Raw genomic sequence first — 10022 nt, forward strand, 5'->3', positions numbered from 1 at the left:
ATAAACATCTTAGTCTATTGTAGAAGAAAAGTATGTTTTTGCTGGAAATAATTGTACTCAATCAATTTAGATGAAATCAATGTTAAAAGGCATTATTATATCTTTTTATGAGCCTATTATTATACATGGTATAACATTGGTACTATAAATATGTCTAAGAATCTTGTTTTCCATTCTAAGGCCAAGCACATATCTATTAAGAAATCTTTTTTAGAGGGAAAGTGATAGAAATGGAAGTTAGAATGTGTTGGTGTAAATATGTATTTACTATTTACGCTTACTTAAGTTTACTTAGGCTAATGCATTATTTTATTATTTTGAATTATTTTATTTTGTGAGACACTTAAGAGTTTGCACACCTTTTTTGAGTTGTCATGTTGACAACACAAGAGTACACAACTCTATTTTAGCACATGGTATCTACAACACTGATTTGTTTGTCACATCCTTATAGGTTTATCCTCTCATCACCACACTTACTTCTGTGTTTAATGGAGGATAACCCATATCTGGTGGACATGTGCTTGGTTGTATGACTTATCATGATGCTGATTATGAGGCATTCTAGATGTATCTTAGAGGCCTTTATATAGAGGCACTCCTAGTGTACTTTCACATGGCATATTGAATGAATATATCATCATTCTAATCATACTCTCTCTTTCTAGTCTTTAATTGTGCTTGTATTTGAGTTCTTAGTTCCTAGGTGAATTTTTTCCTTAGAAAAATTATTAGATGGTATCAGAGCTTGGAGATTTTCTCATCAAATAGTTGTTCGAGACTATTGTTGCTTCAGCACCTTAGCTCGAACCTAGAGTACTGCAAAAATTGGGAGCATCTAGAGCCAGATTTGACCTCACTATTGTGTCTGAAATGCTGATTTGGTGATGATCAACTATAAATTCGGCTACCTTGGCCCAAAGTTGACCATGAGGCAAAAAAAATTTGCAAATCAGAACTCGAAGGCCCTGATTTGTAGTTTGGGTATGGTCATTTGCAAATCTCATTAATTCAATTTTCAAATCTGCATTTTTTAATCTCTACAATTTTATTTATTTTTGTATGTATTAGTTCAAAAAAAATTTCCCTTTGGGCAACCAGTAGAGAAATTTTTTTACAAAATCAGGCTATTAGCTCCCGAGCTTGCACAAAGAAAATTCCTCTATTAATTTCTAGCATTGGTTTAATTATTTTAGCCTCAGACTAGTGGGCCATACAAAAGAGGCCATACCATATTTGTAGTGGGCAGTGGATTAATTTTTCATTAAATTTCCTAAAGTAAGCACAATGAGGATAGGTGGAGTAAATATTTCTAGCAAGTCTCACCTTAACTAGCGGCCTCTTCTTTGTTTGTTAGCTACAGCACCTTGTTTATAAAAAGTGTGCAACCCCACCTTGGCATCGATGTGGGATTATTCACATACATACCCACTAGCCATCTAAATATTCTAGCTCTTGTGATTACAAACTTTTAGCTGGACATTGAGTTTTGGTAGTGCATCAAGCGAAATCTGATTGTTATTTTCAAGTTTTGTCAATTGTAATAACTTAGGACTACTATTAAAAATTTGGCACAATTTTTTTGAATATTTTGGCACATGCATAAATATCCCACCGCACACATTTGGAAACTTCCAATGTCGGAGACTTTACCACCCGACAGTCGCATATTTTACCTCTAGCAATGAAGATTCGACATCCTACTTTATTTTTGGCCCATCTTCCTGGCGTCGACTCTTCTTCCATCATGACTACAATTTTTTTGGCCTCCAAACTATTGCAAGTCCAATGGCCCATAGAGTTAACATTCTATCAATAGCACTTGCATCCCAGTCACTGGCGACGATTGTAGACTTCCTGATCATCACTCTATTTTCAAACTCCCACCCAGATTGCTCCCTACCAGACTATTTCTCGCTATCCTGGGCCTTTATAAAATCTAACAGCATTGATTTTTTGGCAACATTTTCAAGATAATGGCGATTAATTTCATTCCTCTGGCTGCCACTATTTTTCTGCCACATGGATAAAGGCCCCCTTTAAAATTGTGACATGTACGTAGCATCCATTCATTCGGCCATGTAGGACATACAGTCAGTGTTAGCAGTAGCCTCAATGTCACCTACCAGTGACATGACACGTCAGCCCAGTAGACTCAGTGCTTACCATGTGTACATCTATATGATCATATGGTATAGTCATTATTTTCATATGCCACATCATCTATATGAACATGCCACATCAGATTAGGTGGGCTTTTTTGCTAACATCATCCAAGCATGAGGTTAAAATTGATGGCCATTTGACCATAGAAACTAGGCCATTTTAAATTGTTGTTACAGTTGTTTGACCATCAAATTTAAACACACAATTTTTCTGCTAGACCCCTCTCTAGATTGCTTTTCGATTTGGCAGCCTAACTTTGTAAGCTCATAACTTGGTCATTCGAACTCTGATTCAGGTGCATTTTTTTTTAAATTGGGTAGAATTTTCTAAACTTTCTAGTGGTGGTGTTCTTTTTTGGTTTTGACGCACGAATTTTGTAGAAATTACATTTTTTGGTAACTATACCTACATAATCTTGCATTTTGCAACTTCAAACACTCCATACGGGAACATCTGGTCACTTTTTCAAGTTTCATTTTTTTTGAAAGTGTATTATTTTTTGTCTACTTTCAAGATCTATAGTCAGATTCTAGGGTTGTATGGAGCAAAATCTCACTTTCAGACATAGGGATTTTTCTACATTATAAAGCTTTGATTACTTTTTAGAATTGTTGTACATCTCAGCTATAGTGCTTAGTGACAAATTTGGGCCTTAAAAGGTAGTTGTAAAAGAAAAATTATAAATTCCACTTTGTTCATTTTAACAAGTGGCCCATTGTACATGCACTACTTACAAAGTGCTAATAGCATCTTTTTTGGGGGGGTCATTTGATTGAGTGAAAAGGGGGGGTCTGTACTGTGTTCTTGTGTCTCTCTTTTGTGCTCTTTTCATTTTTGCATCATGGGTTCATTTAAATGTCCACCTCTAACTTCACACAAGTATTCTACACGGAAGGATATTGCTTGGAGTAGATTAATGGAAAAAGGATATAGTCTTTATGTTGATGGCACAATTACCAAACCTACTGATGCTAAAGAACTAATTGAATGGAAAAGACAAGACCATCAGGCTTTAGGAATTATCAAGAGTTGTGTACATAGAGATCTCTTCTATCACATTACCAGTTGTACAAAATCCAAAGCAACTTGGGATAAACTTGAATCATTGTATGGTAAGGTGGATGACGAAAAGGGATTTCAGATTGAGGTTGATCTACTTCTCTTGGATCCAAAGAAATTTGACACAATTCATGATCGCATCACCAAAGCAAATGAGTATAGGACACTTCTTAATGATTGTGGAAATCCCATGAAGGATGATAAGTTGATTCATCACATTCTAAAGAGGCTACCTTCAAAATATGCTTCCTTTGTTTTGAGTTTTAATACTCATAGGTTGACCATGGGATCTACTAACCAAAAGCCTTCATTTGATGCATTTGCAAATATGTTGATTGTTGAACAATCTCACTTGATGGATTTAAGACTTCTCAATTCATCAAAGACCAAAGCCTTGGTGGCTAGTGATGAGCACAATCAAGTCAAGGAGGAAAAAGCAACAACAACAAGAAGCAATGGAAGTAGAAATCACAATCTGAGACACAACAATCCTCCTCTCAACAAGCCAATTATTCTTCCAACAAGAAGGGAAGTAATGAAAAGAAGGAAAAAAAAATTTGTGGATATTGCAAAAAGACAAATCATGGCGAGCATCATTGCAAGACTAAAAGAATCGATGAGTTAGAAAATCTACATAGGAAGAACAAGATTCAAGTGCCAAGTACTTCCAAGGATTCAACTCCAACCCCTTCAAAGGGTAAAGGGCAAGAACTTATGGCAAATACAAGTTCTTCTTCAAAATGGATACTTGACTCTGGTGACTCTTACCACATGGGTTCTTCAAAGGGATATTTTTTTTCATTGAAGTAGTCAAAGGTATCACACATCTTCGTGGGAGATGATACTGAAATGGAAGTTGAAGGAAAAGGACGTGTGGAAATGGAAAATGGGGAATTCAAAGATGTTCTCTACATTCCAAACCTTAGCTCCAATCTCCTATCAATTTACCAAATCACTAACCGTGGAGATGGTAACAAAGTTGAGTTCATTCCAGATTCAGTGATGGTGTGAAGTCTCAAAGATGATTCATTGGTTGCAGTGGGGAAAGTCAATGATGAAAATAGGCTTTATTAATTTTCCCACTTTGTGCCTAATTTTCCTTCTCAAGCCTTTTTGACTCACTCTAATTCACAAATCAACCTATGGCATAAGTGGTTTGGTCACCTTGCCTTCTGCCATCTTCAACAACTTTTCTCAAAACACTTGGTCAAAGGTCTACCTAACATCAACTTTTCTAAGGGTGAGTGTTCATCATGTTCAATGGATATCTATCTCGAGGAGAAGTATGATAAAGGGAAGTCTTCACAAGCACCAATTGTTCTCCAACTAGTTCACATGATTTTAGCAAGACCCTTTGCAGTGACATTAGTCAGCCAAGGCCGCTACATCCTTACTTTTGTTGATGACTTTTCAAGATTCACATGGGTCTACTTCCTTCATCAAAAGAGTGAAGTGGTTCATAAGCTTCATGACTTTAAGACTTATTTTGAACACAAATCAAGGAAAGCCATCAAGGTTTTAAGGGTGGACAATGAGAGCAGATATGTCAATAGAAGACTTAGGGACTTTTGCAAGCTTGAGGGAATTGATCTTCAGAGGTCACCAACATTCTGTCTACACAAGATAGATGTTATATTTATAAGGGTTAGGACTTTCAAGACCATGGAAAGTTTCATGATAAAAGCCAAGTCTCTTGATCCTACATTAGAAGTTGAATCCATTAGCAGTGCTACTCACATACTTAATAGGTCTCCTCACAATGCCTTAGATGGGAAGACTCCTTTTCAGGCATGGTGTAGGAGAAAACCAGTTGTGAGTCACTTCAAAGTCTTTGATTGTCCAGCATGGGCAAACCTATCTTCCAAGGGATGCAAGGCACTAGCACCTAGCCCTTGTACTTTCATAGGATATGAAGACAATGTGAAGGCTTATAGACTTATGGATCTAGAGACTCATGAGATTTTTGTGGAGAAGGATGTTCGCTTTTAGGAAAGTTCACCTAGCTTATCCTCTATTCCTCTCTACACTTCATACACAATGGAAACTGATGGTGACACCAACGATAGTGCTTTAATAGATTCAGACATGTGGGGTTCTATCAATAGTTGTAGTGAGAGGTCACATCATTAGTATAGTCCATATGCATACATTGTTGTAGTGAAAGGTCTAGCACAACATGGTACATCTCATCTTCTAGCTCCAATTTTAGTTGATGAACACACTATAGAATTGGGAGACAAACTTGAGGACTTGCATCTTCTCTTTGGTGAAGGTGATCCTTCTACAGTTGTTGTGAGGGCTCACTCTAACCCTCATGTCCACTCTCTACATGATTAATCTTCACAAGGTAGTGTGATTGTGGATCCTTATGAATAGAAATTGGAGGACATCTCTTTGTTAGTCAAGGAGATAGTTGGTTCATTGGAACAGGTTCAATAGACATCCTTGCCAAATCTACATTGACTCTTTTCAACATAGTTGGAAAGGGAAAACATTAGCATCAACATAGGGATACTTGAGCAGGTTTTAGGGCCACCATACATCTTTAGGATTGTGCCTTTGCTTTTGTTTCTTCCAAAGGGGAGGAATCTCATTCAGCACTCTTGGACCAACTTCTTTCTTGGAGTAGCTTTCACTGATAGGCTTTCTTCATTTGCGGGGGGGGAACTACCTTGTCTCTCTTCCTCTTCTTTCTTATGGGGAGGGACTTTTTCTTCTTATGAGGTTCTAGTTCTTCTCATCCTTCACTATTGTATATATTGGATGTATGTTGTAATGGGGGGTTCTTAATTACTTCATCCATCCATGCATCCCTATTCATCTCTCTTTTTGGGGGAGGGTTATTCCCATGAGGTTTTCCCTCTATCTCTGCTTTATGAGAGATTGCAACTTCATTATGTACATGGGTACCTAACATGGCCTAGCAGTCAAGACCCATCATGCACTTCATCCTAGTTTTTGTAAGCTTAAGGGCATTCCCCTAAGTTGCACTTAAGGGCGGGTGTTGGTGTAAATACATATTTACTATTTACACTTACTTAAGTTTACTTAGGTTAATGCATTATTTCATTATTTTATTTTGTGAGACACTTAGGAGTTTGCACACCTTTTTTGAGTTGTCGTGTTGACAACATAGGAGTATGCAACTCTATTTTAGCACATGGTGTCTACAACACTGATTTGCATGTCACACCCATGTAGGCTTATCCTCTCATCACCGCACTTACTTTTGTTCTTAATGGAGGATAACCCATATTTGGTGGACATGTGCTTGGTTGTATGACTTATCATGATGTTGATGATGAGGCATTCTAGATGTCTCTCAGAGGCCTTTATATATAAGCACTCCTAGTGTACTTTCACATGGCATATTGAATGAATATATCATCATTTTGATCATACTCTCTCTTTTTGGTCTATAGTTGTGCTCATCTTTGAGCTCTTAGTTCTTGGATGAATTTTTCCCTTAGGAAAATTCATACAGAATGGAATATGTAAGCACTAAGAAATAGATTATAGACATTTTTAGTAAGACTTTACCAAAAGAGACCTTTGAGTATCTTAGCGGTATGTTAGGGTGATGGCCATGTTTGGCAAGAAATACTTAATGCAAATATGCATCATTCCAATAGAAATAAAAGCATAAATCATTCACCTAGATGTAATACTTGGTGATGATCCTAAGGGGGGGTAGTCACAATATGCAAAGCTAAGTCTAAGAGATCATTTGATTAGTTTTTGTTGTCAGTTTTATGTTGGCACTTGCTTTTCCATTTTGGTTGTAGATTGACTCGATCCAAGCAACATTTATGATTAGAGGAATTATATATAGCAAGGGGAGAGATCATCACAATTAGCAATGTTTAGTATCAAAAGGGAAAATATTGATATTTCTAATATTTGGCATTATTTTGGTACCCTTTACCATTCATGTCAAAGGCAAAGAGAAGTTTTTTTAAGGGAGACCTATGTTTAAGATATTTAGAATGTTGTATTTAGATACTACTTTTAAATTGATAGTTTTTTACCATATATTTCATCACTTCCAAAGGGGGAGATTGTTAAAATAAGAGGAGACTTTTGAGTTATAATTGTGGTGGACATGTTGGATTGATGATAAATTTTTCCATTGATATCAATATATGTTTTGTAGTATTTAGAATAATGTAAAAAGACTTAGATTGTATGTTTTATAGACTGTTTATTGGCTCTATATAGAAAATACATAACATTCCTAAGTAGGTAGGAATAAATTTTTGGTGAAAGATAAGTGTAGACCTTATATCTACAATCTTATCTCTTGATGCATTGATTTGAGTAAGTTACAATTTTTTTAGTGAAGACTAGTTGTAAGTCAGTGATAGAGGATTATGCCAAACACAATTACAATATTTTTAGAATAGTTTTATTGCAAGTTAAACTTAAGGGACTTTCTAATGAATTTTTCATATCGCACAACACTTGGTGAAGGTTATCCAAATGGGATTGCAAGAAGAGTGGGTTAACCATGGAGGAAATTTTGCAATTAAGTGCACTCAAGCTAGAGTAGTACTGGGATGGGTGACCTACTGGAAAGACCCAGTGTTTCATCTATGTGACCATCACCTAGATCCAATTAATGCTAAGTATTTCATTTATTCTAGATTCATGTGAATCACTACTCATGAAATATGGGTTAATGAGTTTCACTCAAATACTACACAGTTAAATCCTTATAGCAATATCATAGTTTGACTTGATGTGGAAAATATCTCCTACTTATTGATTGATGAGATTAAGGGGCTTTCTAATTAATAGTTCATATGGAGAAACCTTTTCTAAAGGTTTTGCAAATGGTTTTGCAAGCAGGGTGGGTTCAATCATGGAGGAAACTTCATAGATAAGCACACTCAAGCTAGAGTAGTATTGGGATAGGTGACCTCCTAGTAAGTCTTGGTGCTTCACCTCTATAAGAATCACCTAGATCCAATGAGTTATAACTATTCCATTTATTCTCATGAGAGATAGTTTCATGTGAATCACTACTCATGAAATATGGGGTAATGATTTTGAATCAAAAACCACATAGTAAAATCTCGATATCAATTTTACAATTTTACTTACTGTGGAAAATATCTCCTACTAATCGAATGATGAGATTAAGGGACTTTGTAATGAATGGTTCATATGGCACAACACTTGATGAAGGTTTTGCAAATGGGTTGCAAGAAAAGTGGGTTTAACCATGGAGGAAACTTTGTAGTTAAGTGCATTCAAGCTAGAGTATTACTAAGATGGGTGATCTCCTGAGAAGTCCTAATGGTTCACTCTGTGAGCATCACCTAGATCCAATAAGTGCCAAGTGTTCCATTTATTCTCATGGGATATGGATTCATGTGAGATACTTCTCATGAAATATGGGTCAAATCTTGATACCAATATCACAATTTGACTTGCTATGGAAAATACTTCCTACTTATTAATTGATGAGCTTAAGGGGCATTCAAATGAATGGTTCGTATGGCACAACACTTGATGAAGGTTTTGCAAATGGGATTGCAAGCATAGTGGATTTAACCATGGAAGAAACTCCATAGTTAACCACACTCAACATGGAAGAGTACTAGGATAGGTGACCTCCTGAGAAGTCTCGGTGCTTCACTTCTATGAGCATCACCTAGATCCAATAAGTGCTAAGTGTTCTATTTATTCTCATGAGATGTGGATTTGTATGAACCATGACTCATGAAATATGGGTCAATTAATTTGACTCAAAAACCACATAGTGAAATCTTGATAGCAATATCACAAGCATAGAGGAAGTTAGGAGACTAGGATTAGCATGTCTTTCAAATTTGTAGGTCATTTATTTCATGATGGATTGGTTGCTAATGTGTGGTATATTATCCTAATAGCTGACAGGGTAGTGTAGCATTTTAATCAATATGGAAAGCACTATTTATGGATCTTGGTGTGTGTATTGATTTATGAAATTGTTGTATATTTGTTTAAGGAATGTATGCCTTTGCATGAGTCTATTTGTTTATCAATGCACTGAGGAAGTCTTAACATTCCAACCTAACTAATTGGTTGTAATTAGTAAAAATAAATGTGTAATTTTCTCATTTGTAAATTTGTGGAATGGTATCCAATTGATATGATTTTATATGATCCTTGATATTGGCTATCAAAAAAGAGTTGAAGGATTGTCAGATGCTTTGAGAAGAGGTATAAGTGGAATTGTTAATCATTCCTAGTGCACTTTAATGGAATTTTCAAGGCAAGTGTGTTATCAACAGTTAGTCTAGTCTTTGGACTTGTTGATCCTTTGAAGGTGTCTTTAACCTTTTCTTCTATAGTGAGTCTTCTTGAAGGTGGATTTAATCTTCTCTTTTGGGTAGTGTGCTTAGGAAATGAGCCTTTGTTATTGTCTCAACTCCTAATAGGGTTGGAAATTTTTGATAGGGGTCAATCCTTTAACAAGGACTTTCCCTCTAACATGGATTATTGAAATAAATGCATTGTATCCACTCCTAATAAGGTCAAATCTTTTGACAAGGTTATTTATATATTAGTATAAGATCTTGTGGGTATCATCTTCGTCAAGGTTTTTCCCTTAACTAGATTTTCATTGAGAACAAAAATCTTTATGTTTTGGTGTTGGATTTCATATTGTTGAGTATTTTTATATTTTTTTTTGTAATAAATTTAAGAATTTTGAAGTTTATAGCCCTCACACACATTTGAGAGTTATCTTCATTGTTTTGTAATCTTTGTCCAATAGCTTTTTCATTTTTCTAGGTGAAATACAATTCTTG

Source organism: Cupressus sempervirens, chromosome 1 (genome assembly GCF_028749045.1).
Source record: "Cupressus sempervirens isolate cs-2001-9-10 chromosome 1, ASM2874904v1, whole genome shotgun sequence".
Taxonomy (NCBI): domain Eukaryota; kingdom Viridiplantae; phylum Streptophyta; class Pinopsida; order Cupressales; family Cupressaceae; genus Cupressus; species Cupressus sempervirens.